At 37.7% G+C, this 8823-nt stretch overlaps 1 long non-coding RNA gene across 1 annotated transcript in view; it reads left to right on the plus strand.

Annotated features, from left to right (window-relative positions):
- Window positions 1-8423, plus strand: part of LOC131835341 (uncharacterized) — a 30010-nt gene extending 21587 nt beyond the window's left edge. The window contains exon 4 of the long non-coding RNA XR_009355138.1: window positions 8305-8423. This is a non-coding gene — a long non-coding RNA (uncharacterized LOC131835341). The remainder of the gene's footprint in view (window positions 1-8304) is intronic.
- The last annotated feature ends 400 nt before the right edge of the window (window positions 8424-8823 follow it).

The raw sequence follows: 8823 nt of genomic DNA on the forward strand, positions 1-8823 counted from the left end.
TATTGTATATAAACCTAATAATGGTAACCATAAATCAAAAACCAAGGATAGATATGCAAAAAATAAAAAGGAATCAAAATATATCACTAAAGAATATCAGCAAACCACGAAAGAGCATAAAAGAATAAAGGAGCAGAGAAGAACTACAAAATCAACCACAAAACAAGAAACATAATATCGATGAATCCATATCTGTCAATAATTACTTTTGAATTTAAGCGGATTAAACACTCCATCCAAAAGACACAGGGTGACAGAATGGATTAAAAACAAGACCCACCTATATACTGTCTATAAGAGACTCATTTCAGACCTAGAGACACATGTAAATTGAAAGTAAGGGGATGGAGAAACATTTATCATGCAAATGGATATTAAAAAAAAAAAAGCTGGGTAGCAATACTCATTTTGGACAAAATAGACTTTAAAACAAAACTGTAACAAGACACAAAGGACACTATATAATAATAAAGGGGACAATCCAACAAGAATATATAACAATTCTCAGTATTTATACACCCAACATGGGAGCACCAAAATACATAAAAACAGTTAATAACAAACATCAAGAAACTAATCAGTAGTAATATAATAATAGTAGAGGACTCTAACACTCCACTTACACTAGTGCACAGATCATCCAAACAGAAAATCAGTAAGAAAATAGTGGCTTTGAACAACACACTGGAACAGATGGATATAGCACATATATTCAGAACATTCCATCCCAAAATAGAATACACATTTTTTTTCCAAGTACACACGGTACATTCTCCAGAATAGGTCACATATTAGGCTGCAAAAAAGGGCTCAACACATGCAAAAAGATCAAAATTATACCATGCATCTTTGTTGGCCACAATGTTATGAACCTAGAAATCACAAGAAAAAAATCTGGAAAGAGCACAAATATATGGAGATTAAATAATATGCGACTAAATAATGAATGGGTCAACAAGAAATGAAAGAAGAAATTAAAAATTACATGGAAATGAAAATATAATGGTCCAAAATCTTTGAGATGCATCAAAAGTGGTTCTACAAGAGATTTTATAGCAATACAGGTCTACCTCAAGAAGCAAGAAAAATCCCAAATAAAAAACTGAATCTTATACCTAAAAAGGCTAGAAAAATAAGAATGAACAAAACCCAAAACCAGCAGAAGGAAGGAAATAATAAATATTAGAGCAATAATAAATAATATGGAAACCAAAAAAGCAAAAATAATAGATCCATGAAACAAGGAGCTAGTTCTTTGAAAAGATCAACAAAATTGATAAACCTTTAGCCAGACTCATCCAAAAGAGAGGGAGAGGGAGGACTCAAAATCATAAATGAAAGAGGAGAAATAAAAAATGTCACCACAAAAATACAATGACTGTAAGAGAATATCATGAAAAATTATATGACAATAAATTGTACAACCTAAGAGAAATAGTTAAATTCCTAGAAACATATAACCTATCAACACTGAAGCAGGAAGAAATAGAAAATTTGAACAGACCAGTTACCAACACTGAAATTGAATCAATAATCAAAAAACTCCCAATAAGCAAAGGTCCAGACCAGACAACTTCACAGGGGAATTCTACCAAACATTTAAGGAAGAGTTAATACTGATTCTAAGAGCTTTTTCCCTGAAGATCAGGAATACTCTCACCACTTTCATTCACCATGGTGCTGGAAGTCCTAGCTACAATAATCAGACAACAAAAAGAAAAGACATCCATACTGGTAAGGAAGAAGTAAAACCTTCACTATTTGCAGAAGGCATGATATACTATATGGAAAATACAAAAGACTCCACCGGAAAACTACTAGAGCTGATAAATGAATTCAGTAAAGTCAAAGGATGCAAAATCAATGTAAAGAAGTCTGTTGAATTTCTATGCATTAATAATGAAGCAGCAGAAAGAGAAACAAAGAAAACAATCCCACTTATAATTGCACCAAAAATAAAATACTCCAGAAAATAAATCTCCCAGAAAATAAAATGACAAAGAAATGTATAGTGGGAAATAAATGAAAGAAAATTAAAGACTTGATCCAAGAGATCTGCATCTAAATTCAAAAAGAACAGAGAAAATGGTGTGCTAGAAATTACAAAAAAAAAAAAAAAATTCCAAACTGAAGTAAGTCTAAAGATGGGAAATTGCCTCTGAGTGTCCAGCAAAATGAGTAACAACAAAAAGACTCAGGTAAAAGCACATCATCCTGAAATTTCAGAACAATGTGAATATTAACACTATTATAAACAATAACAAACTTCATTAGAAAATAAATGTGGAGGCACATGGGTGGGCCAGTCAGTTAAGCATCTGCCTTTGGCTCAAGTCATGATCTCAAGATCATGGGATCAAGCCTGGGATCGAACTCCCAGGCTCCCTGCTCAGCAGGGAATTCTGCCTCTCCCTCTCCCTTTGCCCCACCCCCCTGCTCATTTTCTCTCTCTTCAAATAATAAAATCTTTTAAAAAACGTAATCGTGACTTTCTAGGTGAATATTTATGGTGTCTGACTAGAAAAAACAACGAAAATCTGCCAGAAAGTTTGCTTTGCATCAGCTCAAGGATTAATACTACCACAGGTCCCCGTACATGCAACCTCCTGTTCTATCTTACTAGCTGGTAGTCAAGTGTCCCGATTAACTGGACAACATCGTTAGTCAGCTGACATTTGAAATTCAGTATTTTAGGAGTATCAATGTAGGATGTGTGAAAGCATGGGTCATATGTGAGATAATTATTTTACGGAAGTTAAGGATGGTCTGTAATAATAACACTAACAGTTACTGAATTACTGCATTCCAAGTGCTTTCCTTGATTTATTCCTAAAGATGAACCTTGTCTATCATCAGCTCCATTTTACAGATGAAGAAATTGAGGTTTAAAGAAGCCAGGCAACTTTCTCAGAGTGCTATGGCTCAGATTAGAATGCAGACAGTGTAGTTTTAGAGCCTGCGCTCTGGACTACTGTTCTCTTCTGCCTTAATACCTACTTAGAGAAATGTTGAAGGGGATAGAAATTTGGAAAATCAAGGAGGAAAGAAGTCTTCTCTGGTGGAGGTTGTGGTAGAATAAAGTGGAGTAATGCCAGACAGCAGGAGTCAGGAGGGAGAGGAGGCAATGCGTCAGAATTGAGAACTCAAAAGAATTGAGAACTGATGTGATTTCGTTAATGATCCATTTAACTTATGGAGATATGCTGATAAGCTCCTTTACTGAATAGGGCAAGAATATTGGCATCAAAATGGATCTTTCTTCTGAGACTCTCCCTTCATCCCTTTCTTGTCTTTTTACTGCCATTTCTTTGACTTCTCATTCCCTTTAATCACCAGGCTTCACATTGCAAGCAGAGAAACCCAGGCTTGGCTTCTTCTGTTTTAACTTTCCTTCGTTTATATTTGCCCCCGGGAGTCTTGGCAACTAGGCACGGTGACAGTGACAGCAACCTGAAGGCAAAGAGGACCTGGTTCTCCCTCCCACCCCCGGCCTCATTAAATATGGTGCAGTTCCTACCAAGAGGGCTGGGGGTGGAGGCTGTGTGGGCAAAAGACACAGCTTCCAAATGTTCCTGTAAATATTCATAAAAACATGTCAGTGTTGCTAAACCCACAGCAAACGATAATCATCCATCCCCCTCCACCCTGCATCTTTTTGCTGTTAATCCTTTTGTCCATGTTGAAATCCTTCCCACAATTGCTTCTTCATCTAGCCCTGTGTTTTTGAATTGCTGCTAGCAACCCCAGCCTTTGCAGCCCTTCATGCAAGTCTGTGGCACCATTTTAAAAGCAGTGGTCCTCTGCTGCCAACAAGGGATGTAAATGACATAAGCCATCCTAGGGATGTTGCTTCTTCTCATCTTGATTCCTTACTCTTGGGGAACACAGCAATTATTCTGCCCAGGAACTGATGGGAATTTCTGAGCAACCTGGCATATCTGAAACATTTTTCTGACTCATTGAGCTGGCATATACTGCTAGATCAGCACTGGCCCTGCTCCACACAGCCTGTCACCAACAGTGGGTGTTGTTGTAAGCACTAGTTTTGATTGTGGCAAGATGGGCTCTCTGACTCTCCTCTTGTTCTGTTGAGTTCAGAAAAGGCATCTGGACTCCATTCACATTACATTTGACAGGAGTCCAAAACCTAAATGAATGTTGCTAATAAAGAACTGTAAGGAAAAAAAATGTTGAGAACTACTGAGTGTATTCAACACATCAAGCTTGGAGCAGGGGGAAGGGGAGGGAGAATGAATGCACTGGGTTAGGATCACCAACTGGAGGGCGAGAGCTCCGGGCTCTGTTCCTGGCTCTATCCAAGAATTGTGCCTCAGATTGCCTTCTTTAAATTGAGAATGCTTTATGGTACCATAGAGATTCCACATAACCTTGCATATGTTTAACTCTGCTGTTGGTCAACTAAGTCTCAAATGAACTAGTATTAATTGAACAACCACTCTGTGTCTAAGTCAATGGCTGCCAAGGGGTAGCTTTAGCTCCTGCATAATCTTTACTGGCTCCTTCTCTCCAAATTCTTTGATCTGGATAACTGGTATGTCCTCTTTCTTTTATATAGTACATTCAAACTTGGCCTATACCCAAGTCCCTTTTATCTTTCACAGGCATATCTTTTGTATTTCAAACTCTATCTTGGTCCCAGAAGACAAATGCACAGAAGAGGGTGGGGTTTTTGTTGTTGTTGTTGTTTTTAAGATTTTTTACTTATTTATTTGAGAAAGAGAGAGAGAGAACATGAGCAGGGGGAGGGGCAGTGGGAAAGAGAGAAGCAGACTCCCCACTGACCAGGGGGACCCCATACAGGTATCAATCCCAGGACCCTGTGATCATGACTTGAGGTGAAGGCAGACATTTAACCACCTGAGCCACACAGGTGACACAAGAAGTCACCCAAATGTTGACTAAATGTCTAAATGGAGTTGGTCAGAGTTGGCTGAAAAATGTAAATACATGTAAACTTTAAGTATCAACAAAGACCCCCTGGACAGTGATTATTTTCTGTACTATCTTCTAAATATGATTTATCTGCAAAATATACATATACCACAGTAACTAAATGAGGAAGTTTTTAAAAGACTATCTTAAGTTTTAGGATAATTATATTATTATAGTTAAAATTCTCCATTCAAGTAACGTTTAGCTAAAATAGAATAAAATAAAATGATGGAATCTAGATCACCTTAAATTGATAAAAATCATATTATCTGTATGTGAAACATTGCCTGCCTTTATGTTATCTAATACAGAGGAAGTATGCCTTGGTCATTAAGAAGTGGTGTCACATGGGGTGCCTGGGTGGCTCAGCGGGTTAAGCCTCTGCCTTTGACTCAGGTCATGATCTCAGGGTCCTGGGATCGAGTCCCACATCGGGCTCTCTGCTCGGCAGGGGGCCTGCTTCCTCCTCTCTCTCTCTGCCTGCCTCTCTGCCTACTTGTGATCTCTCTCTGTCAAATAAATAAATAAAATCTTTAAAAAAAAAAAAAGTGGTGTCACATGAATAAGAAACAAATATTCCTACTGAATATTTTTAACTGCTTTGTCCGGAGAAAATTTCAACCATCTAAGTTTTTGCAGAAATGTTATGATTAAAAAGTATGTTTTTAAATAGATTACCAGCTTGTGCTATAATGTTATGATTATACTTGTGTTAAGACTCTTTAGTTTTAGCCCATACCTCTGAGACCTTAACCAATCTACTCTGAAGACCAGGAAAAGTAGAAAAACCAAAACAAAAACAAAAAAACTACAAATAATCTAATGCTGCTCTTGGTGGATTATTTTATGGTAGATAACCATGTCAACAGCTTTTCTGCCCAACAGGTGAAACACTGGGCCAGGAATTCAGAGTTGTGATGTGTCAAGCAAACATGTAATACACAGTGTTGATGGAACATATAATAAAGTATTAGCATATTATTTTGGGATAATAGAAGGTTGCCCTTTTTGAGGATGGAATTTCTATGCTTACATGTAACCATGTATAATTTACCCTATCTGAACAAGCAAGGACTGGAGCACAACATTCAACCTGCAAATATCTCTATAGGTAAAAAGTTTCAGTAAAGTTGGAAAAATATATTGGCTGACTTAAAGGGGAGAATAGTAATGAGTGCAATTGCACATGTGTTAAGTTCCAGGTGTTGGTGAAGCAGTCAAACATCAAAGACCCTGCAGTCAGCTAGAAAGGTAAAATTACAGGTTGAGGGATAGATTTGGGATTCAGCTGCTGAAACTGTGTGAGCTGAGCTCTTAGAGAAGGAGCATATGCAGGACAGAGCAAGAGTCAAATGACCTGAAGCTTGTGAGATTCTTACGGCTATAAGTCAAGAAGGAAGTTGACAGAAATGTGGAGACAAGTCAAGGAAGAGCAGAATTGAAGAATGAATTTCATATTTGGATTAGAGCAGATCACTCATTTAATCATTCAGACATTAAACCAGTATGTAGAGTACTTATTTGTACCTGAACCTGTGTCAGAAGCTGGAGATATAAAGATGGAAGCTGTGTGTCTTGCCTTTTAGTACTGGCATAGAAAACCAAACAATATTACATGAGGTGACAATTGTTTTATTATAGAGATACTCATGGAGAAATTGCATGGAACTTTTGGGGGGAGTCTCCTTCAACCCTTGATTCCCTCCTAATTAACCAAATCCCCTCTCTCCATCCAGACAAATTTTGACATTTTCTATTTCCATTTCTTTTTTTTTTTTTTTAAGATTTTATTCATTTATTTGAGAGAGAGAGAGAGAAAATGAGAGGGGAAAAGGTCAGAGGGAGAAGCAGACTCCCCATGGAACTGGGAGCCCAATGTGGGACTCTATCCCAGGAGTCCAGGATCATGACCTGAGCCAAAGGCAGTTGCTTAACCAACTGAGCCACCCAGATGGCTCCTACTACTTACATTTCTTTACCTCTTACTCCTCAGCTCACTCTATGGGAACTTTATGCAGCCACCACTCCACCAAAGTTGCTCTCAAGTTTCTCTGCTAAATTCCAGGATAATCTTCAGTCCTTATATGCTTGACCTCTTGGCAGGATTTGATACCTTTAATCATTCCTTCTTTTCAAAATCCTTGCTTTCTTTAGCTTTCCAAGATGACACAATTTCTCCCACTTTATTTATTGAAGACCCTTCTTCCTCTACCCACACCATAAATATCAGGGATCTCTGGAGCTCTCTCTCTTCTTATTATATGTACGCAAATTAGTTCTTCACCATATTCATTGTTATTGCTATCATTGTTATTTCATTGTCCTTCCTGCCACTCACTGTAAATTTGCAAGGCCAGGATTATATCACTCCTCTATTTCCAGTGCTAGCCCTAAGCATGACATGAAATTTGTGCTTAATAAATATTGAGTGTAGCTCCTGGGTGGCTCAGCCAACTCTTGATTTCGGCTCAGGTTATAATCTCAGGGTTGTGGGATCAAGCCCCAGGTCAGTTTCTGCACTCAGCACACAGTCTGCTTGAGATTCTCTCCTTCTGCCACTCCCCTCACTTGCTCTCCCTCTCTTTCTCTTTCAAAAATAAATAAATAAATCCTAAAAATAAATAAATATTAATTGAGTAAATGAATAGTTAATTGAGTCTAAGAATCCTTTACCGTAAGGTTGTACTTGAATTGGAGTTTAAAAGAAAAGTGGAAGTATCGAGAAAGAAATAAATGATAGATGATTGTAGAAATTTGTGGATTTTGAGCAGATGGGTGATATACCAAAATTTGAAAGTTGGGTAACTCCAGTGGCAGTGTTGGGGAAAGATAGGAGAAGGGGGTTCAGGGCAACTAATACTGCAATATTTTTAGCAAGAAGGCCGATGGTTATAGATAAAGTAAAAGGTAATGAATGGTTCGAGGCACAATTAAGAGGTTGAACCAATAAACATTAAAGATGGATTGGCTACAGGGAGTGACAGAGAGGAATTTTGGATGCCTCGGATTCCTTCACTAGCATGGGAAGCACAGGAGAAAAAGAAATTCGGGAGAAAAGATTAGGACCAAATGAGCCTTGAGTTTTTAAGTGTTCCATTATGGGTGCAGGAGTTAGAATTCATTATAAATTCTAGGAGTTCAGGAACCATGTCAGTTTAATCACATAGTTCATCCTAATGTTGGTGCTTGATAAATTCCTTTGATGGTATTGATGGAATACCACATTGCCAATACTGCATTACAGCTCCATCTAGGGGATCCCCTTTATACAAAGATGTGTGTTTATTTACTCATCCTTGTGGGGCTTTATGACTAGGTTGCCCTTTAGATGAACATTATCTATTTTTGCAGATGCTGTTTCAAAATTGATTAGTTCTCCGACCCGCCCACTGGAATCATCCAACCTATTGAAGAAGCAGAATGGGATGTGGATTATAGGGTTTCAGATAACACCAAGTCCCTTGTGAAAGGTATGTTATTTCATTGCTTTGTTCTGCTTTTGGAAGAGTGTAGCTGTGTTTTCTTTTCTCCAACTGTATAGGTCACAGCAATTTTTTTTTCCACCGGGAATTACAAGCTATACGGAAGATTTCCAGAGTAGAATCACAGTCTCACACAAATGCTAAATACAACTAATCAGGGCCTGGAAGGTACACAGAGGGTAATTAGTAGGTTATATTTGGGTCAGCACTAAGGTCATTTATGAGATACTACAAGAAAAAGACTGTTTGTCTTTCTGTAGGGAAAAATAGAAATATATTCATCTTGTACATTGTAATAGATGCATAAAAATGGGTTAAAGGCATTTTTGATAATTTCACATGTATATGTATCTCTGTATGTAAGGTGGTTTTAAAGTACAAACTGAAA

Source organism: Mustela lutreola, chromosome 7, assembly GCF_030435805.1.
Source record: "Mustela lutreola isolate mMusLut2 chromosome 7, mMusLut2.pri, whole genome shotgun sequence".
Classification (NCBI taxonomy): Eukaryota; Metazoa; Chordata; class Mammalia; order Carnivora; family Mustelidae; genus Mustela; species Mustela lutreola.